We start from the raw sequence: 26,014 nt of genomic DNA on the forward strand, positions 1-26,014 counted from the left end.
ATGCTTTTGATTTTGCTGGTGCGTGCACCGTGCGCGCACCGTGCGCGCACCAGCAAAAAAGAATAAAAAAAAATTAAACTGTTCATAAGTTTATAGAAGATATTAACTATGCTGTTCAACTTTATCCAAATTAAAAAAAAAAAAGAGCTGAGCCATTCCATATTACAGGATACAGTCAATCTATAACTATATACATAGGTAGTTTATTGTAAAATAAATATATAAAAAATATAATAATACATACATAAATTAGCATTTAAAAATCCTTACAAATTCACTAAAAAAAACATAGGTTTCACACACGTTATAGTTAGAAATTAGCATTTAAAAAACCTTGCAAATTCACTGAAAAAACCATAGGTTTCACACACGTTATAGTTAGGAATTAGCATTTAAAAAACCTTGCAAATTCACTGAAAACACCATAGGTTTCACACACGTTATAGTTAGGAATTAGCATTTAAAAAATCTTGCAAATTCACTGAAAAAACCATAGGTTTAACACATGTTATAGTTAGCTGGACATTTCACTCGTACAAATCCATTGAAATTCCCCCGTTATAGTTAGTTCAGCTAACTATAACTCGCGCGCCCGCAATCCACTGCTTTGACGTCACATATTACATCACTCATGACATGGTCAGTGACATCACTCATGACATCACTGATGACATCTCAAATGACATCATCGATGACATCACTGATGCGTATCTAGTCACCTGGAAATGGTTGACAGCAAACTCAGGTAATTCCTCTGCAGTCTCAGTTAGAAATCCACTGTGAAGGTAAAGGAATCAGGAAACAAGAATTAGGCGCTCCAGCACATGAGGGAAAGGCAGAGGACACTGTTGATGAAGGTTGTACATAAAGAAAAGATAAGCGCTCCTGCGCTATCTGTACCCACAGCAACTGACAATGTGCTCTTGTGCGTAGCAAACAAATATGAAAGCGAACGCTCCTGCGCTCAAACTTTAGGCTGATATGTTAATGCGCTCCGGCGCTTGGAATTGACGTGAGGATAATGCGTGCGCGTGCACTGTAGACAATAAGTTAAGCGCTCCTGTGTGTATAAACGTGAATGGAGATTGTACCTGCACGTGAACTGTAGAAAAAATGTTAAGCGTTCCTGTGCAAGTATACAAAAAATGGTTAGAAATGAAAGCGCGCCTGTGCCTACACTGTAGGCAGGAATGTCATGCACTCCTGCGCGCAAAAAAGTCACGGCAGGGATGCAAGCGCTCCAGCGCTTGATAAGGTAAAAGTAGGTTTGCAAGCGCTCCAGCACTTGACAAGCAAAGGTAGGGATGCAAGCGCCCCAGCGCTTGACATACAAGGCAGGGTTGCAAGCGCTCCAGCACATGATAAGGCAAAGTTAGGGATGCAAGTGATTCAGCCCTTGATAAGGCAAAGGTAGGGATGCAAGCGTTCCAGCGCCTGACAAACAAGGCAGGGTTGCAAGCGCTCCAGCGCTTGCACTCTGAGCTCGTCCTGGTACCGCTGGTGAAGCTGCCACGGTTCGCTGGAATCCAAGGGGTAAGAGCCATACTCTGCTGAGGTGTAAGTCTGGTCCCGACTTGAGGGCGTCCTGTATACTTAATCCCAAGCAGCTTCGGGTTGAACTGCACGGGCTAAAATACAGGTTAACAAGGAAGTTCAACCCGCACTGGCCTCAGAGACGACTTCTGGTTCACAGCACTAGGGGGGGTGACCAACCAGTGAAAGCCATGGAGTGCCGTAGTGTGCTACGAGGAGTAGAGCATTCGTTCCCAGCTTGCATCCTGCCTGGTGTGACCCCAGGTACGTCCCCGTACCCCGAAATGTGACAATATGGAAAAGGATGAAAAGAGAAGCTAGTGATTTTGTGAAAAAACTGAATGATAACCCAGTCAATATCAAATTTAACTCTCAAGTAAGCAAAGCCAAGATTTAATTTTTGGACATTACAGTGAAAGTTGTAGGTAACAAACTCACTTCCAGGCTTCATAGGAAAGCAACCGCAGGTAACATATTACTTAATGCGGACATTAGCAATCCCAAGGCCCCCATTGAAAGTATATTCTACGGGGAGGTCTCAGAGCGCACCACAACTGTAGCACTGATTCAGTTTTGCATGAGGAGTGTACCACCATGTTCAACAGATTTACTCAGAGAAGCTACAAACCAGCTATATTGAATGCTGCACTCCACAAGGCACAGACCGTGGGGAAGGAAGAACTCCTTGTTTCCAAGCCTAAAGCCACAAGGATCTACAATGAAATGTGCTGCTTTATTACCTCCTACACTAGCAGGGCAGGCAATCTCATAAAGATTTTGTGCAAACATTGGCCTATACTGGCTGTAGAACAGACCCTGAATAGTTGCATTAACAGGAATCCCAGAGTCACTTTTAGGAAAGGGAACAACCTCAAAGACACACTCAGCTACAGTGATATAGATAGGCCACCTCATGATATCACCAGAGGGATTAAAGGTATCTTTCCTTGCACTAGGTGCAAGGCATGCAGACACAGCACTGTTGTAGCTGAATTTATGTCACCCCTCACAGGATCCATTAGGAAAATAAACAATCACCTCACATGCACCACTGACTATACAATATATGTAGTGACATGCCCCTGTGAACTCAGGTACATAGGCATTACCACTAACCCTGCAAAGAAAAGGATACTGGAACACGCAGGAGCGATAACTAGTTTAGACCAACAATATCCTGTAGCTCGTCATTTTAACATCTTCACAATCAAGACTCCACCAAACTCAAATTCTTTGTAATTGATCAGATACCAAGACAAAGGAGGGAAGGTAATAGAGTTTGTGGTTTAAGAAGATTAGAGTCTCAGTACATTCTTGAACTAAATATCAAAATTCAGCAGGGTTTGAATATGGATGAACAATTTCTTTACCATTTGTCATGAGAGTTTTCTTCTGTGATCGTGTTCTTAGTTACAGTTTTATTCTGCCCTTTCTTAGTGCGACTACTATAAAGATAATCATAAGATTTTAATCTTTATTTATTGTTTTGCACATAGTTTAGTCTCCATTGAAGTCATTCTTTCCTTTTCTCTGTTAGCACAGCACTTTGTTCACCTATTCTATTCTTCCCTTGCATGGTTGCAGAACATAGGAGATGAGTACCTGTCCTTCTCGAGCAACCAGGAAGCTAAGACATCAATGTATTCTCTTTATTTCTACATTTTGAATGCTCTAATTGTATTTTGCCCACTTGGGTTTGATCATGTGTATGCAGTTTATATTTACTGGTACTGTCATTGAACTTCACAAAATGAGGGAGGTACCCTTATATTAGGAAAAGGGATTGGGTATGTCTAGACAACAAAACAAAAAGTTCCCCTTTCTCGTCAATCTAACTAAGTCAATTGTACTTTTAGCAAACCAAAACCATACCAGATATAATGAAACCGTGATCAAAGTTATTAAAAAGCATTGACTTACAATAACGTAAGTTACTGTACTCACAAAATAATCCTCTGTGTCCAAACAATAAAGTTGTCATAAGAATATTGAAGAAAGTTTGTGTTAACAATTATATATTTATTAAATAACAGTTACAATTCATTTACAACATTTTTCTGAATCAGTCTAACAAAAACACATGATGTTTGCACAATTTTATTCAAAAAAGTTGTGCAATTTATAATCACATCAATAAAATACAATAAATAAAGGAGAAATCTGTTGACGCGGCGTTTCGGTGATAACTATGATTCGTCATCTTCTTCAGGACAAAAATTGATTGTTTAATCTATAATTGTATAAATGTAGCTGTTAAATTTCCTCTGGCTACTGTAAAATCGGGCTGTCACCAAAGATCGTTATTTCATTATTTAATTGCGGGGGCTTTCGATTTGAGATCTGTACAGTCACTGTATTCTTCTTGGAGACTCGTACGTAGATTTTCTTAATTACCGTGTTCTGAAGTGCTTTCTATATTCTGGTATGAATCAACCGATAAAATGGCGTACATATCTCTAGGAACCAATCTTGTTGGTGGCTTTATTCAATTAGCCTTGGGCCTATATGGCCGTGAGTCCCTTTAACCCGACTCCTTCAATATCAAATCACGGATCCCTTTGTCTGGGTACGAATTCGAGATTGTACTTCCCTCTTTAAACTAAGGAGTCTGGAAAATAGAGTGACCTCCGTATCGCTAGCTTCAGATCGAGTGCGTTACTGTCATTGAACAACATATATATTATTTCCATGTTAGTTAACCTTAGTGCATATCAAACCTTGTATATATTTCCCACACATATACTTGCATCATATAATCCGAGTTGAGATTTACTCTTGCCTGATCTATGATTTAGCTTATCAGCAAAAAACTACACAAATTGTCTACTATGTAGGAAGCTGGCTCTGTATATACTGTACCAAAAAGAGGTATAGTGTGCAGAGTCCAGATGGACCCCAAAGGTATGGCAGAAGTTAAAGTAGATAATACTTTACTCTCAATTTGGTGGTAGCTAGGCCGAGCCGTTAGACTTATCAGAGGGTAATGTGAATGCATTTGGTATACATACTCAAACAAGATAAAAACATACACTCAACGACTCCAGGCCAATGTTTGTAGAAAATATTACTTAGTTACTTTTATTTCTAGGAACCAAGTTGAGTTCAGTTAAAGGTAAGTAGACTTTTATGCAATACTTTCAATTACTGGCAATAGGATTTGTATGGTATCAAACCATACCTTGCATGTGCATGAAATGCTTTTCAATACAGAAAGAAATACTTTGTATGCAGGGTCACATTTAGTACAATACAATGAGAGACTAATGCAATTCTATGGGAAAAAGTCAGGTGAGTAACTTACAGGTAAGTTAACGGTTCTCAAGTTCAGTCTCCGGGGGTTTGCGTGATCAATGGGCCAAGGTCTGACAAAGGTAGGTACTGCACCACCAGCCGTACTGGGGTGGTTAGGTGCAGAGTTATCCTATGGAGGCTGGGGGAACCTCGAAGAGGCACCGGTTTCAGGTAAGACACAAGCCCTGGGGGTTAAGATCACCACTGGAGGGGCCACCAAAGAACACTGAGATTGCAACACCAAAGGCGCACGGGAAGCCGGGTGCAGAGTTCAAAAAAGGCGTCGGGCCCTGTTGGATGAAAGAATCCCATTACTGGAGAGGTAAGTTGGATAGTGGGGGGGATGCGGGACACAATCGGTTGAGCACACCAAGGCCGGGGGTTGCGGGTGCAAGGGTGTCTTTTGGCATCGGGTTTTCTCACCAGATCCGGTTGCGGACAGGGGGACCCTTCAGGTTGAGGCTGCAGGCATCAAGGGGAGGTCAGGAGAGGTCGTCCAATGCTGGATCCCAGGTCTGGATCTCTGGGGAGACTTCACTGGATCAGGGGGCCACCTGAACTCGGGCCGTGGGCACTGGGTGCAGAGTGGAGTAAGTGCCGCGGATCCGCCTCGATCCGGAGTCTTGGTTTCTTGCTGGTCAAATCCAGTATCCATGGCAGACAGGAGTCTTTGTTGGAGACAGCACAGGTCCTCCCAGGTTCTCAAGGTTGCTGGCTGCGGGCCACACCTTTTCTTGGAGCAGGGTCACTGGAGGAGGAGACAGGCCAGTAGGACTGGGGTCAAGTCAATTGTCGTCTTCTTCTCCACTGCTGCACGGCTCTTCAGACCTTCTTCTTTGTAGGTCGTTGAATCTGAGGAACAAGGTTCAGGGGAGCCCTTAAGTACAAAATTTAAGGGCGTTAATGAGGTCGGGGGCAGTAGCCAATGACTTAATTCTCCAATTCAAGATGGGGAATTTCTAAGAGAGGGGTCCACCTCATCTCCTGGCAACTCCTACTCTGCTTACTAATTATCTGGCCAGTCCTGCCGCCAAAAGTGGGGCCTGGACAGGGCAGTGGGCATCTCCACTAGTTGGAGCTGCCCAAATCATCACAAGGTAAGTGCCTTTGAGATTGCTGTTCCTGCCCGGGAAGCACCTCTACCCAGAGCAGGCTTTGTTCCTGACCCCCTAGAGCACAAAGGCTCTCATCCCATGAGGTCAGAAACCTGCCTGGTGGTGACTTGCTGGCCAATACACTAGAAGCTGGTCGTTTTTCAGGGGGCATCTCTAAGATGCCCTCTGAGTGCATTTCATAATAAATCCAACACTGGCATCAGTGTAGGTTATTATGCTGAGAAGTGTGTTACCAAATTTCCCAGTTTTTAGTAAAGCCATCATGGAGCTGTGCAGTTCCTAATGACAGCTATGCCCTCACCTGTGGTATGGTGCACCCTGCTTTTGGGCTGTAAAGTCTGGTAGAGGGGTGGCTTACCCATGCCACAGGCAGTGTTGGTGGGCATGGCATACAGGGATGTGTGACATGTCGACTCTTCAGTTTGGTCTGCACTAAAACATGCAGCCTGCAATGGCAATGTGTGGGTGTTAAGGTGAGGGGTCTATGAGGGTGGCATAATACATGCTGCAAACCTCAGAGGCCCTCTCTGGTCACAAGGCCCTTGATGCCAGGGGTAGCTTTTACAAGGGACTTACATGTGGCCCGGAGGTGTGCCAATTGTGGCAACAAAGGTACAGTTTTGGAAAAGAACACAGGTGCTGGTGCCTGGTTAGCAGGGTCCCAGCACACACTCAGTCAAGTTGGCATCAGGTATCACGACTGAGCTTGAAACCTGGTATGCTGTGGAACTGCATACACTGGGAGACCTCTACACTGATGGCGCCCCCCTCCCCTATGAGACATTAATGTGCAAAACCGAGCTACCGTCTTGACAGATCCTCTTATACACTTCCTTGCTGTCAACACTGACCCAACTGGGAGTTGATCTGACTAAGGAGTCACCAACTCACTCCTACAAATACTTACAAGTCATGGGAGTAGGGAGGCACTTAGTACACTGGTTGGCTGCCTCACTGCAAACCCAGTCTACACCCACACATGCAGCCGTAAGAGTCCATTGGGTGGAGGACTTTGCCAGTCTCTGTACAGACGGGGAATGGGCCGCAATCCTGGAGAGCCCCACTCATATACCGCGCAATACGAGGTTCCGCCTCATACAGTTTTACAAAATCAACTGTTACTTCCACCGCTGCCTTCCCCAGCTGCACCCTGACGAATGCAGACCTACTTCAGGTGCTTGGGTCTTGTCTCTCCCTTCACACTTACTGGCATGGTGTCACAACCCAACTGTCGATATGCACGGAGCACCCCACATTACACACATGGGAAACATTTGTGCTGGGCCTGTTCCCTAGGACAAAGAAAATTAAGATGACCTCAAGGTTTCTTGACCTGGGCTTCCTAACAGCCACGTGACTCATAGCCCGGTGGAGGAGGTCTCCAAAGCCCCCATCGCTTGAGGCGTGGACTCGATCTTTTCTTGTGTGGGCACAGGTGGAGAGTCTGGCATTACACAGGGAAAACACTTTGGAATTGCACAGGAACCCCACAGACTCCAGTGGGGATGCAATCCTGGCAGGTATGTAAGCGCTCACGCACAGGAGTGACGAGAGCAATCCCGACACATAGGTAAACTGGGGGAGACGGGATAGGTAGCTGTCATACCTATGGACTAGCGCTCTATCACACAACTCTCTCTCTTTTCCTTCTCAGGCCCAAATGGGTTCTACTTTAAACTTTTTTATACTCACTGGCACACCAGATACTTCACTAAGCAGAATGGGCTGGGGGGCGGGGGGTTGCTGGGATTCAAATTCATGGGCTCCAGTTGTTATTATTGTTTTGTGTTCACATAATTGAATCTCTACTACTCCACTGAGAAGACATGGGCAGCTGACTACGATGGCACGTGGACTGCTCGGTGCCCCTCACTTGGTAATTACTCTATGGAACCTCATGCAACAAAAGCGACTTGTCATTTCAATGATCACCTCTATGATTTCACATCTGTGCTTGTTCAAAGATGTATTTCCAGATGCTGTGATGTCACTTCCATGCTTTATCTATGCTGTACATGAGGCTATAATTCTCTTCTCTTTATTGAACCTGCTGTCTACTACATGCATAAAACTTAATATAAAAATTCAAACAAAAAATAAAGGATGTCATTTTAAGAAAGGCAGACTTACCAGCTTTGTCAAAGGGCCAAAATACAAAAATCTGTGGACCTATTAGCTTTTTCAAGGGGTCAGCACATCAACATATTTAACCCCTTCAGTGCCACGCCCTTTCCCCCTCCTGTGCCGGGCGTTGCATTAGTGGGTGGGGTTCATGACGAGATAGTCTCGTCATGGGCACAGCGCGACCGTGCTCCATGACGAGACTATCTCGTCATGGGCACAGAAGAGGTTAAAGCAGATCTAATGGCTTTGTCAAAAATTCAACTATTACTATAATCAAATGTATATTACATAAATTCACACAGTGCAATGCTTAATAATAGTGATTGTCTCAAATAATGTTTAAGCCCTTAGCTGCTGGGCCTTCCACACCCCCTGCCAACACCCCTGCCCCCCCCCCCCACCCCATCAGTGCTGAACTCTATTTTGGCTATTTGGGGTAGTTCACGCTCAGGGCTCCTTAACTTATTTTCCCACGCAAGATATCCATGCCAAATTTGCATCCTTTTTTGCCAACTTCCCGGGGATTCTAAAGGTGCTCAGGGTTTGTGGATTCCCTTGTATTTTGAAGTTCTTGAGAAAAATAGGGAAAAAGTGTTCCAGATAAAAGTGTCTGCTTTTTCCCTAAAAATGGCACCCATGAATGGTTTGCTGTACTAAAGGCACCATCTTCCCAGCTTTCAGGAACATGCAGAGTTAAATAAAAAAAACTACTTCCAGCTTGTGGTGGAAACTAGTGTGAAACCCAATGGGTGATCCAGAACAGCTATAGATTTCTGAACAGTAGTAAGAATTCTGAATTCAGCAAGGGGTCATATGTGTAGATCCCTCAAGGTTTTCCCAAAGAAAATAACATTTGAAAAAAAGAAATATTGAAAATGAGTAGGAAAAAACAGCCATTTGTGACAGCATTTTCATCTGTAACTGTTTGTTATGACGGACGATTTACAAAAGCAATATACCATTATCTGCTAGACCCTTCTTGTTGCAGGGATATATATACGGTTAGTAGGTTATCCAAGAACCCAATGTACCCAGAGCCAACAACTGAGTTGTACCGTACAAGGGTTTTTCATTGAGTACCGAGTATAGATCAATTCATATAGTGAAATAGGCAGAGTGAAAAAGGTGTATCAAGGAAACCTATGCATTTATGAAATGGGCATAAGATATGGCGTTTAGTAGCAGTGGTTATTTGCACATCTCTGAATTTGTGGGTACGTATGATTTGGAGGGTATTTTTCAAAATATCTTCTTTCTTATACACTGGCTTACATTTGAAAGGCACAAATGCAGCAAAGTCCATTTGGTAATAACAAATGCTCTACTATTCTATGCTACGACAAGCCTTCTGATAAAAATGGTACCTCACTGGTGTGGGTAGGCCTAGTGGCCATGACAGGAAACGGCCCAAAACACAACATGGACGCATCACATTTGTCTACCAAAAACTAACCCTTTTTTCCAATGTGGGTAGCTCTAGATTTTGGACCCTAGCTCAGCCGGCACCCAGGAAAACCTAGCCAACCTGTGCATTTTTGAAAACTAGACCCCTAGGGGTATCCAGTGTGGACTGACTTGCATGCCTTTCACCAGTTTTTTTTATCCAGAATCCTTTGCAAACCTCAAACTTCGACAAAAAAACACATTTTCCTCACATTTCTGTGATGGAAAGTTTTTTTAAATTGTTTTAACTTTATTTCTATTTTTTTATTTTTAAATATCTTTTTATTTAACACAATTCGACATAAAAGTACAGTACCGCAGACATGACATGTGGAATTACAGTGGAGACAATTACCTATACAGATGCAGTAGAATAATTCATTGGAAATCACGGTGAAGGGGCATCATCACAATCCAAATTACGGGGTGGAACACAAATATTACCACGGTAGTTATTCCAGGGGTCCCAAATCTTGGACCATTTCCGGGGGCAGCCTCGGGCAATGTACACCGTCTTTTCCCTCAACATACACCAATCGAGGTCTTTCTTCCAGTCTGCAATTTTGGGTGCATGTGAGGCCCCCAGAGCTGAGCAATGTTCCTTTTGGCAACCATGTAGCCAAGCGTGACCCATTGTGCAGTGTGATTGGTGAGACCAGTAGGTTCCCAGATATTAAAAAGGCATCTACGCACTTCCGGATGAAGCACATCTCCCAGAGTCTCTCCCATCACCTCTTGTATCTTCAGCCCATATTCTTGGATAGGCTCACAGTGCCATATTATGTGCATGTACGTGCCCAGTTGGGTGCATCTCCGCCTGCACGACCCATCCGTTGGCCCTCCCATGTGTAATAATTGGGGACCTGTTATGTAAATTCTGTACAGTATCTTCAGTTGTACTAAGCGGAGACGTGCTGGGATTGCAACAGTTTTGGGGGATTAGACTGCGACTTGCCAATCTTCGTCGTCTAGCTCGATACCATCTCTGGCCCATTTTTCTCTCGGTGAGTGCAGAGGGTCTTCCATATTGTTAATGAGCTTCCGATAGGTAAGAAAGATGACTTTTTCAGGCAAGTGACTGTCGAGTAATTTATCCTCTAGTGGGGTTGAGTCTGGAGGAGAGGAGTTTTGGGGCAGTACTGATCGCAACGCATGTCGGACTTGTAGATATCGGAAATGTTCCGAGTCTGCCAACTCGTATTGACGCTGGAGAACGTTGAAGGGCTTCACGTCACCTGCGTCCCAGAGGTCTTTAATATGGGATATTCCTATTAGTTCCCATTTGTTGAAGCCCTTGGAGTTCCCCAGGTCTCCCAAGTCCTGAGAATCCCATAAAGGCGTACCAAGAGTAAGCTTATGGCTCCAACCAAGTGATTTAGTCGCTGAATGCCAGATTCCTACTGCGTGTCCAGTGGGACCTGTAAGTGGATACCGGCCTTGTTCGGAATAAAGTGCTCGGCTGTAAGCACCGTTGGGGAGAAGCCATCTATCCATATTGAACCCCGGGTCGTCAAAGCGGCCATATGTACCGTGGTTTATGGCTGCAAAATAATATTTTTTAATATCCGGCAGTTCGATCCCTCCCTCATACCAGTTGAGCGTGAGTTTTTGTAGAGCAATACGTGGTTTTCTGTCCCATAGGAGTTCCCGCTGGAGCCCTTCTTTTTCTTTGAAGTACGAGTTTGGGACAGGGTCGGCCGAGTTTTGTAATACGTTCAAGAAGCGGGGTAAGGACATCATTTTAAAGAGGGCCGCCTTGCCCAAGAGGGAGAGCGGGAGCGACTTCCAGTTCGCTATGTCTCGTCGGAGTCTTTGCAATGGGGGACCAGGTTGTGGGCATATCGGAGGGAGTGATCAAGAGAGACGAATATTCCCAGGTATTTGATGCCCTCCGTGACTACCTGTATTGGGCAGTTTAAGGGCAACGGAGGAGGACTCCCCCAAAGGACATAGAGGAAAGATTGATACCAAACCCGGAGTATCTGCCGAAAATGGCTAAGATATCGAGAACAGCGATCAGAGACTTCTTGGGGGACGTGGGATATAACAGGACATCATCAGTGTATAGAGAAATATGGTCCTCCCAGTCTGGGGACCATCGCATTCCTCAAATTACTGGGTTTCTCCGGATCCATGCTGCGAGGGGCTCCAGGGTCAGCGTGAATAATAAGGGAGACAGGGGACATCCCTGTCGAGACCCTCGGGCTGAGTGTAAAGACCTCTGACTTTTTGTTATTTACAACGACTTGAGCCATGGGTTCACAGTATAACAGGCGCACCCATCGGATAAATCCCGGCCCAAACCCCAATTTTGCGAGTACAGCAAATAGATAGGGCCACTCTACCGTATCAAATGCCATGGTGGCATCAAGGGAGACTATGATCTCCTGCTCTCGTATGGTAGATGCCCTACCCAGAACCCCGTGGACCCTGCACAGATTTAACGTGGGGTTTCTACGTGGCATAAATCCTGATTGGTCAGTGTGTACTAGGTACCCTATGACTTTGATCAATCTATTGGCGAGTAGTTTAGCGAGGATTTTGGGTTCTGCATTCAACAGAGATATGGGGCGATAGGAGGCACAGTCTGTCTTGGCTTTACCTTCCTTATAAATTCTGACAATAGTTGCAATTCTCTGATCCAGAGGTAGTAACCACTGTTCGAGGCTGTCTTTGTACATAGCTTTTAGATACGGGGCTAATTTATCTGGTCGGAGCTTGTAGAGTTCTATGGGGATGCCGTTAGGTCAAAGGGCCTTGCCCGGATGTAGAGCTCGTATCACGAGTGCTATTTCGTCAGGGGAGATGTTGCTGTCCATGAATGCTCGGTCCTCATCAGATAGCGTGGGAAGGGAGATGTCTCTCAGGAGATCTGAGTAATCGTCTTCGGTGTATGGTGCCACCGAACTGTATACTGTGCGGAAGTGCTCTGCGAACTGGTTAACTATGTCTTGGGGGTCTGTTATAGGGGACATATCGGTGCCTTTAAGCTCTGGGACGAGCCTACTAGCATACTCCTTTTTGTCAAGCCAGGCGATTAGTTTTCCAGCTTGTCCCGCCAGTCCTAGATACGGCCCATCCTGTCCTGCCCCATTGTCTTGGCACGGTCAGTAACTAACGCCCTATACTTGTCCTGATGGAGACGGAGTGAATGAAGGGCTTCAGGTGTGATATCTGAACCCATGTCTTGTTCAAGACAGTAAACCTCTTGTTCTACGTCGGAAATGTCTTTGAGTTTGTCTATTTTGGATCCCGCTATCAGGGAGAGGGCCTAACCTTGGAGAACCGTTTTGAAGGCTTCCCACAGTGTCTGCGAAGAGTCAACGGTATCTTCGTTCTCCGTAAAATAGTTATCTATGGACTTATCTAGGTCTTTACGTATTTTCGGATTTTTAAGATACCACGGGTTGATAGGGGCAACCCTTCCTACTTGTGTTTGGTCTAGAACTATGTGAACCCATAGTGGAGAGTGATCAGAAATGCCCCAGGCTAAGTGTTGGATCTCATGGATATTCGTGACCTGTGGGGCGGGAATAATTATATAGTCCAGGCGAGACTGTTGTGTGCTCCGGAGTGGAAGGTGTGTTGGATTTTGTCTGGGTCGTATGTCCTCCATCTATCCACTAGCCCCATAGCCTCTAGGAAGCCAGAAAAGGAGTGTGAAGTGTGAGATAAAGTGCGCGGGGGTGTCTGTACAGTGAGCCAGAGAGTACTGAGTTAAAGTTTCCGCCAAGCACCAGCTGCTCTTCAGGCAACTCTAGTAGTATAGCGCTTAGATCAGTGAATGTTGTGGATTGTTGGCCTGGCGGAGCGTATAGACATAAAAGTAATGGTTTGACCCTCCGTTGTACCTGTGATCCCGACATATCTGCCCCGGTCCTCAGTCCAGGTGGACGTGAGTGACGGGGAAATGATCTTTTTTGCATGATGCCTACACCCCTTGAGCTAGACGTATAACCCACGTGTGCAACCATTGAGTACCCCCACCTATGCATAGCCTTGCATGTGTTCCCAACCAAATGAGTTTCCTGAAGCAACACGATGTCTGGCATTAGTCTCTTGACATATTGCAAAACAACACTCGCTTAATTTTGTCCCCAAGCTCGTTAACATTCCAACTTAAGACCTTAATTTCTTTGTTCCACTGTGCACACATTGATGACAGAGTAGGGTGCGATATCTTCTATAATAGGTACGGACTGTACTGTCGAAACAAACCAAATAGCTACAAACAAATAAAAACTTCCCCTCCCAACAACCCTCCACCCTGCTCCCTGCACTCTGGGCTCAGAACTGCCCATAATTATTAAATGCAGAGTGCCTGTCACCCAACAACGTACTAAAGGAAGATACTGGGGGAAGGCCCAAGTGCCCCGCCGGCCCACCTCCCTACATTTTCCAACCATAGGTGCTTCAGGCCCATATGAGTTTTATTTATAGCTTTAATGTAAACATAGATTACAATATAGCATATATTGTACATACAGCTACAGCTGTGATAAGACAGCATATAGAATCAGTTCCGCTATAGTATGATGAACAGTCATGGCATTCGAATACAGTCTTTATGAATCAGTGCACACAATGATATAGAGCCAACAAAACTAAACATTGTAACACTATTCTTCACTACATTACCTAAGAGGCTCATTAATATTCACAAAGGTTGGAATACACAATACAGGAGTGCAGTCCTATATATAGAGGCTAATTTTGTGTCTCTGATTACAATGCATCTCAGGAGAAAGCGGCACAGACACATTCACCCAACAGCATCCATCATCTCCTCAGTAGTATCTCCAATTATTTCATCTTCCCCCATCACAGTCACAAAATCTTGATGAGGGCCCCAAATCTCCCTAGGACGGCCCTGCGGAGGGAGAAGTTCCCGATAAGTGTCAGACTGTGTATTAAAATAAGTCATATCTGCATGCCAGTCAGTCTTAGTAACGGTCCACTGACCCAGTGCATAGCAACAATAAACTAATGGTAATAAGTCGCCTTACGCCATGGTGTATCTTCCTATCATACCCCAGCAGTGCCATTAATGGGGTGTGATCCAGTGTCGTCCAAGTGATGGATTCAAGCTCTCTTAACACAGCTTGCCAAAAGTCTTGGACAACCGGGCAATCCTAGGCAAGATGTGCGAATCCCGCTTACGCTGCACTACAGCGTCGGCAGTCAGCACTGTCGCGGAGCCCGTAACAATATAATCGGGCCGGCGTATTGTATGCTTTATTAATATATTTAAAATGTATCAACCTGTGTCTGCTGTTAAGGGAAACAGTCTTATTGCCTATACAACAGTGCTGCCATTGCTGGTCATTTATAATGATTCCCAAATCATCTTGCCATTTGTTTCCAGCCTTAGAGAGTTCATGACGTCAAGCCTCCTGAGCATATGCATATAGTCTAGTCACTAATTTACGGGAAACCAACGTCTTGAGTAGAAAAGTCAATGCTTGCATCTCTGGGGATCCAGGATCTCCTCACCTAACAAATCACGTAGTGTGTGTCACGCCCTGTTATAATGAAATTGCATAAGCGCGGTGGGATTGTCAGTTCGCGTCCGTACTGCCTGCCAATCCTGCATAACACCATCCCCCAAAATATCCCCCATAGTGAGTATACCCAGCTCTATGTACGCTGTTGTGCACCGCGCTCCCGTCCCATAGGGAACCATTGCACAAGTCAAGTGGCACACACGGGGAATACAATACTGATCCAGCAAAACACTCCAGTAATCGTTGCCAGGAGAGGACTGTTGCATTTACAGAGTCTAAAATGCTATGTTTACGAACCGGGGTCCCGAATAACACCTGTGGTAGCATCAGTGGCTCCGCCGCGTCTCGTTCTAGCCACAAATGAGGCAATTCTGGTGGGCCATGTATCCATTAGTGAGCAAACGTACATAGGGCCACCCGATAATAGAGTTCTAAGTCAAGTTAAATCTCCCAATAAAATATGTCAGAGTGTCTCCCAGTGGATGCTCAGTTGCTTTCCTGCCCCGGCCACATGGATCAGGAGCGATCAAATACATGTAAACAATACTTTGGGCAGCAGCATCGGAATGTTCATGAACAGAAATTGCGGTAAAACCACCATTTTCAGTATAGCTCCATGGCCCTAGAGATTTCTTTTGATGGAAAGTTATGGAATCTGTGGGGAGCCACAAACTTCCAACCACATGGCATTACCCCAAGTTGTCTGATAAAAATGGTACCTCACTTGTGTGGTTGAGCCTAGTGCCTGCAACAGGAACGGGCCCAAAACTCAACATAGACGCATCACATTTTTTCCACCGAAAACTGATTCTTTTTTTGCACTGTGGGTTGCTCTAGATTTTGGAGAACCTGGCCAACCTGTAAATATTTGAAAACTAGACACCTAAGGGTATCCAGGGTGGGCTGACTTGTGTGGCTCTCACCAGGTTTTTACCCAGAATTCTTGGAAACCTCAAACTTTGATTAAAAAAACAAATTTTCCTCACATTTCTGTGAATGAAAGTACTGGAATCTGTGGGGAGCCACAAGCTTCCATCCATCCGGCATTTCAACAAGCCTTCCAATAAAAATGGTACCATACTTGCATGTGCAGGCCTAGTGCCCACAGTAGGAAACTGACCAAAATGCAACATTAACTCATTGCATTTTTCCACCAAAAACTGACCCTTTTTTTCTAATATGGATAGCTCTAGATATTGGACCGTAGCATCTTGGGAAACATTGCCAACCTGTACCTTTTTTAAAACTAGACACTTATGGGTATCCAGGGTGGGCAGACTTGCGTGGGTCTCACCAGGTTTTCTTACCCAGAATCCCTTGCAAACCTCAAACTTTGACTAAAAACACATTAACACATTTTCCTCAGATGTCTGTGATGGAAAGTAGTGGAATCTGCAGGTAGCCACAGACTTCCATCCACCCAGCATTTGCCCAATTCTCTCGATAAAACAGTACCTTACTTGTGTAGGTGGGACTAGTGCCTGTGACAGAAAACGGCCCAAAACACAAAATGGAGCCATCGCATTTTTCCACTACAAGCTGACCCTTATTTTCCAATTTGGGTAGCTCTAGATTTAGGACCATAGATCAGCCAACACCTTGATAAACCTAGCCAACCTGTAATTTTTTTTAAACTGGCCACCTAGGGATATCCAGGGTGGCCTGTCTTACGTGGCACTCACCAAGTTTTTTTGCCCAGAATATCTTGCAAACCTCAAACTTTGACTAAAAAAAACAAATGTAAGAAAAAGACATGGAACTCCCTACCGGTCCACCTGCGGCTGACCCGGGACCACCTCGCCTTCAGGAAACAGCTCAAGACCTGGCTGTTCGAGCAGTAGCAGACCCCCCCCTCCCCAAGCGCCTTGAGACCCTTCCGGGTGAGTAGTGCGCGATATAAATGCCATGATTGATTGATTGATTGAATGTTCCTCAAATTTCTGTGATGGAAAGTTCTGCAATCTGCAAGGAGCCAAAAACTGGCAGTCCCCAAAGTCTCCCGATAAAAATGGTACCTCACTTGTGTGGATAGGCCTGCTTTCTGCAACAGGAAACATCCCAAAACGCATCACGGACACATCGGGTTTTTCCACCGCAAACTGATCAATTTTTTCCAACGTGTGTAGTTGAAGATTTTGGACCCAAGCTCAGCCGGAAACCTAGGGAAACTAAGTCAACCTGTACATTTCTTAAAACTAAACATCTAGGGGTATCCAGGGTGGGCTGACTTGCGTGGGTCTCACAAGATTTTTTTTTTACCTAGAATCCCTTGCAAACCTCAAACTTTGTCTAAAAAACATATTTCCCTGATTTTTCCGTGATGGAAAGTTCTACAATCTGGGAGGAACCACAAACTTCCATCCATCCGGCATTCCCCCAAGTTCCTGATAAAAATTGTACCTCACTTGTGTGGGTAGGCGTGGTGTCCTTGACAGAAACGGATCAAACCAAGGTCAACATGAGTCCCCTGGTGAGGTCTCCTGTTGACCTTGATTTGAACCATTCCTGTAGCGAGCACTATACCCAGCCACACAAGTGAGGCAGCATTTTTAGTGGAACAAATGGGGTACTGCAAATTGGCCGGATTTTTTGGGATTCCTGCATATTCTGGAAATTTCCATCTCAGAAATGGAAGGAAAATGTGTGATTTCAGTGACTTTGAGGTTTGTAGAGCATTGTGGGTAAGAAACCTTGTGGGATCTATCGAAGGCACACCACTCTGTACTCCCCTGGGTTCCTATTTTTCAAAAATGTCTGTGCTTCATAGATTTGCATAGGTGGCGCAACAGTATGGGCCCAGATATTGCACCTACCCCTATTGCTTATCTCTCAACATAGAGATTTAAGGCCTTTTGTTTCGTTTTCTCTTGGGCCACCCACACAAGTAGGATACCATTCTTACCGGGATACTTGTAACTCAGGGTGGTAGTAAACCTGTGGCTCCACGCAGATTCCATGTCTTTCCATCACAGAAATGCGATGAAAATGTGTGTTTCTTACATAGAGGGTCATTACAATGGCGGGCGGATCGCCACCGCCCGACCGGCGGTGGCGATCCGTCCCCCATAATACACCGCCCACATGCCATTTACCCCCCACCATATTATGATGGCGGGGGGTCCGGCTTTTCCGCCGGTCGATTTGTCGACCGGCGGAAAAAGGACACGCCATTCATATTATGATGGCAGCGGAAATAGTCCTTTCCATGGCAGCGCCATGGAAAGGCATGCGGTCTTTGCAGTTGGGGGCCCATTGCGGGCCCCAAGGATGTTGGGGGGTGCACCATGCGGTGCCTGCCATGTTGTGCATGCAAATGCACAACATGCATTTTTCACATTGCTGCGGGTGCTGCTTACAGCACCGCCCACCGCAATGTGAAAAATGCGGGATGCGCCAGCCAGTGTGGTGGGAGCATCATAATGTTGATGGCGGGACCGCCGCACCTAGCTTGACATTTGCAAGGGCTTCTAGGTAATATTACCTGGTGAGAGCCACGCATGTCATGCACTTCAGGACTCCCCTGGTTGACTAGTTTTCAAAAATGTGAAGTTTTGCCTAGGTGATGGCTGAGCTGGCGCCCGAAATACACAGCTACCTATAATGACAAAAAGAGCGAGTTCTTAGTAAGGGCCATATTACCACCACATGCATAAATCTGGTACAAATTTTTTTAAGTTAATCCACTACTACCTTTGAAACTAATGCAGACATACTGGGGAAAACTGATGAAGTCCCCTAAAGAGAACGTCATAAACTTTGAAGAATGGTACTTTTTGACACACAGGGTAGTATGTGAGAATGTAGCATATGTCTCAACCACCGTTATGTGCAGTGCTCTGACTGTAATGCAATTATCATACAGCAAACTGAACATCTACTAAGTTCTGATGGAGGATGAACATGGCAAGCAGGTCAAACATTTTACTCATACATGTAGCGCTGGTTTCAGAGTTCTCTGTAATGGTATGAATGTTTTGTAAAACGCACTATCACCCATGAGGGTATCCTGTCGCCCATGCAAGAGATGTCAGGGGTGATCCATGGAGTAATCTAGTCGAAGAGCCAAGAGTTCAGCTTCCTGTGGAATGCACTAATTTTAGAGCATATGTGTAGAGGCAGGTCATTCTCTCCTTTTGGAGCCAATGAGGAGAAGCCTATTCTCCTTGCTTTTGTGCTGCCTACGCTGGGCAAAGGTGTTTGAGGGTTTCTGAAATCTAAGGCGGTAAAGAGGTATGCTGGGCCAGTGCTGTGTAAGACTTTGAATGTGTGTTTCAGAAGTTTGAAAAGAGCTGTGGACTGAGAGTCAGTAAAGCTGTTTCAGGTGCCGGGTGTGTGCATGTTAGGATGCTGAAGGAGGATGCTGCCTGCTGCTTTCTTTAAGGTTTGGAGTCATCTGCTTAGTTGTGTGAGGAAGTAATTCAGTAGCGGGGCGAAAGCGGCGCCAATGGGTTTAAATCCGTAGTTGAAGAAGAAGTGATGGCATGTGTATTTGTACTAGCTTTACTATCTGCCTTCTACCTATGCAATATCCCTGTGAGAGCACACCTACCCTAAACTTTTCCTACGCATTCATGTCTCTGTCCTCATCAAAGTCCTAACTAATCCTGTATACTTGCCATGTGAACTTATACTAATGGCTTCTGTCCCTAGCTACTTGAAGTTCAAGGAAACATGTCTTTCATGCGCTTTCAGTGTACTTACTGTGCTAAATCTAACTCCTTCCAGTTTGTAGAGGCAAGTTGGGGGTGTCTAAGTAGGCCTTCCGAGGGATCATTGCTCGAACTGAGTGAGCATATCTAAGGCAAACATTTTGGGGAATCCTGCCTAAGTTCTTTAAAGTAATGTGCCAAACAAATGTCCTGTTGGACTCATTCACCGACACTTCTACTTTTGCTTTGAAAATGCGAAACCTCAATTATTAACTTGTATCATAACCAATACTAAAGATGTGAAAACAACCATTATACACCATATTGCGGCCTCTACTCTTTTTCAATAACATTGGTTATGCTACAAATTACTAATTGAGTTTGCACTCTTTCAAAGCAAGTAGAAGTGTTGGTGAATAAGTCCCACGGGATATTTCTTTGACTTATTACACTTACTCTGGTTCTCCTGGGAAATCGGTGTGGTCCTTGTGTTGTATACATAAGTTCCCTAAAATGCACTGCACAATCTAGTCAAGCCTTTACAATTTTGCCACACATGGTACTCCGTGACAACGTGGTTTATGTTCCGTCCACCATTATGTGCAGTGTGGGGACTATAATGCACTTGTCAATCGGCGAACAGATCATGAACCACGTTCTGACGGCAGATTAAAGTATCGAACAGGCCATAAGCATGGCCATGATTTCCTCAAGTAGAGGCACAACAATTCTATGGTAGCTTTCATTCTGAAGTAGTGGCCTAGGGAAGATAGGTATTCATCCATAGCCATTGAAAGGTTTACATAACAGCAGCTCAATCTCAGTCAATTTCCCAGTACTTCACTTTTGTATGGTACAATATAAAGCAATGAGGAAAACACAGGGGTGGGTGAAATGTGCACTGTGGACAGTAAATATAACTCTCCTGCCTCTTTCCATGCTCAGAGCAGACTTTACAGCGACAACATGGTAGAGTCTTTTTAGCTGTTGTAGGAATGCGATTAACAACTTGTTGCTCCTGCAACTTTGCCACGTCCTCTAGATCTTATGAAGTTGAGGCTGCTGCTTCTGAAGACTTTCAATGATGGGTAACAGAAAGTCAAGGAAAGACATGAGTCTTCCTGTGGTTGTCTGATGATAAACAACATAACCATTGTATGTTGCCATCTCAATCAGGTGGGTAAACAGTTTTTTGCACCAAGTGCGAGTTTTACAACTCGCATTGTATGGCTGCAGAACCTGGTCATTCTTATCCACTTCGCCCATGTACTTGTTGTAATCAAGTATACAGGTAGGCTTCTGAACTTCGGCCATTTGACCCCAAACCATGATGGGGTAAGTGCTCTCATCATGAATTGTAGTGAGCGGTTCCCTGATTAAATATCGATGTAAACAATATAGTTTACAAAAATATCGTGGTAAAAATATCAAATACAAAAATATCGACTCCCTATACATAAACAGGTAAGTACAATAATATCGATACAAAAATATTGAAGTAAAAAAAATAGATGTAAAAAATATCGACTTAAAAAAGATATATATATTAAATAAAATATATTAAATAATATTAATATTTTTAACACAATAAATTACATTTAGGTGCCGATTCCGATCCGTTAAAAATAATTTGCGTACGACCCGTATCCGTATTTTTTTACGTACGAGTCGTACAAGTACCGTACAAACTGCCAAGTACGATTCGTCCGTGAAGAATATCTACGAATAGCGTCGGGAAAAGTCTACGAGAGTGCGTCGGAAAGTGTTCACGTCCGAATATCGTCGGGAAAAGTGTACGAGAGTGATCCGGACATTGTTACGTGCAAATCGTAAAACACAAGTCCGAGCGCGCAAGTACGATCCCGACCGTCCGTCCGAATATACAATCGCACGTAAAAAGGCCCGTACGGAGCCAACGCAGGAGCACACATGTACACGGGTAAACCATGCCCGTGTACGAGCCGTACAGCCCCCCCACCCCCAAATATGTCAGCACCGTACACCACCCTGTCCGCACTGTACCCCAGCCCGCAACTGTACGCGCCGTACCCCCCATGTACGCGCCGTACCACCCCCATGTACGCACCTTACCCCCCCTGTCTGCACTGTACCCCAGCCCCACACCTGTATGCACCGTACACCTCCCATGTACACACAGTACCCCCCCTGTAGGCGCATCACCCCCGCATGTACGCGCCGTACCTCCGCATGTACGCGCCGTACCTCCGCATGTACGCGCCGTACCCCAGGGCCTCACGTGTACGCACCGTACCCCCACCACATGTACACGCCTTACCCCCCATGTACGCGCCGTACCTCCGCATGTACACGCCGTACCCCAGGGCCTCACGTGTACGCACCGTACCCCCACCGCATGTACGCGCCTTACCCCCCCATGTACGCGCCGTACCTCCGCATGTACGCGCCGTACCCCAGGGCTGCACGTGTACGCACCGTACCCCCACCGCATGTACGCGCCTTACCCCCCCACCCCATGTACACGCCGCACCTCCGCATGTACGCGCCGTACCCCAGGGCCGCACCTGTACTCACCGTATCCCCACCCCATGTACTCGCCCTCCCCCATGTACGTGCCCCCCTCCCCCCATGTACGCGCCTTCCCCCCCCATGTACGTGCCGTACCTCCGCATGTACGCGCCGTACCCCAGGGGCGCACCTGTACGCACCGAACCCCCACCACATGTACGCGCCGCACTCCAACAACGTACCCCAGCACCCTCACCCAGCATCGCGTATGTACGGATCGTACCTACGCGAAAATGACTCTTACAGAACCAGAACACTGTAAAACAGCACAAGGAGGGTCAATTCGACTCGCACAACACCACAAAACACGTCTACATGACAAAATACATCTCAATGACTGACCTGGCACATCCAAACAGGCAAACAGAGGCCCCAAATCACAACCACCACTTATAACACACCCACCAAAATTCAAACACAGCCACACCCAAAAATGGACCAATAAAAAGGGCCCACACTCACAACCCATGAGCCTTTGCAACAGACCCACTGCTGCCAGACCCCACTGAGAAACAGCTCCACATAGAAACTACTCCACATCACTCATAGCTCCACTACACCTTCACTCACACACCTTCACACAACCTCCTCCACAAACATCCCCCTCTTCACATTCACACACACACCGTCACATTCACACCCACACACCCACAACCATCCACACCCACACCCACACCCCACACCATGCCCACAGACAAGAATCCAAAGTTCACAAAGGCGGAGCTGGACCTCCTTGTCAACGAAGTCATCAGAGTCGAGCCACAGCTGTTTGGAACATTGGTCAGACAGACCAGCATAGCTGAAAAATCTGCCATGTGGCAGAGGATTGTCGACAAGGTGAATGCTGTTGCGCCCATCCGAAGGACCAGGCATGAATGCCAAGCCAGGTGGTACGATCTGCGCAGGGCGGTCAAGAGGAAAATGAATGAAGAATATGCCCAGACTAACATCACTGGAGGTGGGCCGCCCCGCAGACCCGTACACTACCATCCCTGGGAGGAGAAGGTGATGGCCCTGCTACCGCCGGTGGGAGTACACGGAGTCGAAGGAGTCGCAGAGCCTGGTGAGTACACAAACAACTTACGTAACATGGGGGCAATGGGGTCCATACCACATATACACCAAATGCACGCAACTTCCCCCAAGCACTCACCGCAAACAACCACAATCAAAAACCACGCACATGCCACTAACATCACCATGCACCCTTCACAAATCAAGGCAAGGCCATGTCCAAGCCTACAACAACCACAAACACAAGACTGGATGTCCGGGAGGCTGGGAGGGTGAGCCCCACACAACACATTGTGAAAATGAGACGCAGACACCAATGCCCTCAGCCCATATGGCATAGGTACATAACCATGCACAATGCACAGGGACTGGCAAAGTACTGACAAGGTAGATGACACTTGGCCCTGCTGTATGCAGCACAAGGCCCTCCTGGGACCACTGTACACCCAAACACCAACTCCACAAGCACAGGTATCTAGCACAGGAACTCACACTCACTGTCATGCCAGCATGCACCATGAGGGGACAGACACATCACCTGGGAGACCCAATGACAACTTACACTACACACAACAGCAGGCCCGGTCACAACACCCCCCCTAACACAAGCACACACACCCGGGGCAGGCAACGGATTTACACACTCCCACAATGGACATGTGACACAACAAGACCGATCCACAGCCAAATAAGCATCAGAGCAAACAATCTACAGGTCAAACACTCAGGAGAACATCCCAATCTGTCCCCTGCAACATACCCATCCCCAAGTGGACATTGAGAGGAATGCTAGGCACATCCAACTACCTGGAGGATATGTGTCAACTTGAATATGTATGAAACATGGATGTCGCATGAAACACCATTAACATTGTCCCTCTCCTACACACAGGGCAATGTCGTCGATCTCCCCCCAACACTGGGGGGGAACAATGACAGTCCCAGGCAAAGGGTGAAGACGATCCCACCGGCAGCGACGACTCTCACCACTCCGTGGATGACCCCGACCAACCTGGACCCTCTGGTGCCCAAGCCCCTGCAGCACCTGCATCAGGTACATCTGTGCCAACCACCACCCCCATTCCTGCCACATCCCAGGACACACCCAGGAGCCCTGCTCACACTGAACAACAGAGCCAGTCTGACCAGGAGGGACAAGGTTCTCCGGGCACCCAGGAGGAGGCAGGCAACCCTGCTAATGCCATCCCTCAGGGGTCCCGTAGACCCGATGTGCCCACAAGGGCAGGCCAGGCTCAAGTGGGCAGGGGTGGTGGGAGTGGAGGCAGGCGGAGGCGCAAACCTGACCAGCCAGCTCAGGACCCCGGTATGTCACACATACGCAACATCCTGGACTCATACCGGCGTGACACCAGAGGCATCATCCAGGTCGTGTCAAGACTCTCCGAGATGCAGGGGACCCTCGATGACATTAAGAACCTGCAGGTCGAGCATCATGCCAGTCATCAACAACACCAAGGATGGATGGAGGCAAGACTGGCTGAGCTCCTGGCGGTGCACAGGGACGTGAGCCAATCACTCCGTCAGATCGCCCAAAGCCTGGCAAACCCTCCCTGTGCCACCAGGCGTAGACCAGCACCAGACACAGGGAGGGAGGAGGAGGAGGATTCATCTGATGGAGCGTCCCTAGCTTCGTCAAGGCCTGCATCTGAGGGTCCCCGGAGGAAGGTGGGTCGGCCACGGAAAAGACCGTGAGAGTCAGCGGACCATCCCCATCTCCCAGGTCACCTGGCCTGGCACCTGGCCCTCTGGCGCAACAGCAGCACCTCATCCAATGACATTCTCTGCTACATGGACTTGCTGGTCACAGTCTGACCAATGATGATCAACACTGTGGTCTGGACTCTGATGACTTCCAATGCCAAGGATGCCATCTCCCCCAGTGAACTTTGGATTCTATTCCCCCGGAACAGCACCCAATTGCATCTACCAAACCACTTACCCCACCGTAAATAAATATTTCACTTTGGACATGAGACGTTCCTGTCATTTTGCATCATTCAACGACATATGTGTGTGGAAATGTCAAACTATGGCTGAGTGTTGAACCAACTCCAGCCATCCATACCCTGGGATCAGAGTGTGGTACAGGACACACATGGGTCACAAGGTATCATTCAATGTAGGCATGGAGCACAACACTCACCTGTGATGGCCTCTGGCTGCTGAGGGGGTGCTTGCTAAACTGTGCGGAGAGACCTATTTGGGAGATCATCATCAAGGCGTAGAGGTCATGGCTCATGTGGAGGTTCCCGGGGAGGGAGTCCCAGGTATGTGTGGCCAGGTGGGAGAACAATGTCCTGTATGCTGGAGTACGGTGGATGTGAAGAACGATGGCCAGGGCAAGGTTGGATGCACGGAGATGGCCCAACGGGATCTAGGATGACAGACGTACAAGGTTGGTTGGGGTCGGGGTTGTGGACTGCCTCGTGAGTGTGGGTGGGGAGTGTGGAGGTCACCCTGCAGCAGACAGTGATCCATTGCAGCTATCCATGGTTCACGGTGAGGTGGCTGGGGTGCAGGCTGTTGAATCTGAGGTGTGCAGATGCCCCCTGGAAGTGGACCAGTTTCCTGGGAGTTTGGATGTACTTGCTCCGTAGAGGGCAGGGCAGTATTTGACACGGATGTTGTCATGGACCTGGGGGATGGTCTGTCTTTTCTTGGAGTGGATCTATCTGTGGATCATGTGCATAATGCAGAGGGCGTTGCAGCATGAGGTACAGATGCTGTGGACTAGCATGGCATATGTGAGCGAGCCAAACATGATGCACACCAT

The sequence above is a fragment of the Triturus cristatus genome, chromosome 1_1, assembly GCF_964204655.1.
Source record: "Triturus cristatus chromosome 1_1, aTriCri1.1, whole genome shotgun sequence".
Lineage (NCBI taxonomy): Eukaryota > Metazoa > Chordata > Amphibia > Caudata > Salamandridae > Triturus > Triturus cristatus.